Source organism: Bison bison, unplaced genomic scaffold (genome assembly GCF_000754665.1).
Source record: "Bison bison bison isolate TAMUID 2011002044 unplaced genomic scaffold, Bison_UMD1.0 scf7180017864092, whole genome shotgun sequence".
Taxonomy (NCBI): Eukaryota; Metazoa; Chordata; class Mammalia; order Artiodactyla; family Bovidae; genus Bison; species Bison bison.
In genome coordinates, this window is record NW_011494664.1 from 1,379,992 (window position 1) to 1,380,562 (window position 571).

Below are 571 nucleotides of genomic sequence, written 5' to 3' on the forward strand. Positions count from 1 at the left end.
CCAGGCTGGATGAAGCACAAGCTGGAATCAAGATTGCTGGGAGAAATATCAATAACCTCAGATATGCAGATGATACCACCTGCCGGGAGCCGGTGAGGCATTCCACTCGTGACAAAGGTCATGAGGAAGGAGGCTCGGCATACGCAAAGGCGGGATCGAGCCTCAGGAGTCCGCCCGGATATTCTCGAGCATCTACCCCCCAAAAAACCAGAGTCTGCCTACTTTATTGCTTTGTGCTCTCACCTCTGACTTTACTGGGGGCTGTCCCCTACACCATCTCGCTCTCTCTGTCAAAGAGTTAACTACAGCTCCAATTAATAAAGTTCCTGGGCAATTAGGAGTGTTTAAATCCAAACCCCTCAGATGGCTCTCTAACTCGCCTGACAAGTTTACCCGGACTCCTACAGCTATGCATACGATTGTTTACAGTCTCCCAGCCTCCAGAGGCACGGGAAGCTTAAGATATTCAAATAGCTTAGAGCCTCTCAGAGAGTTACAAACTGTCAGAATAAGACTAGTAAAGGATTTCATTGATGAGTCAATGTTTGTTGCCAAGTTTTCACATCCCCTG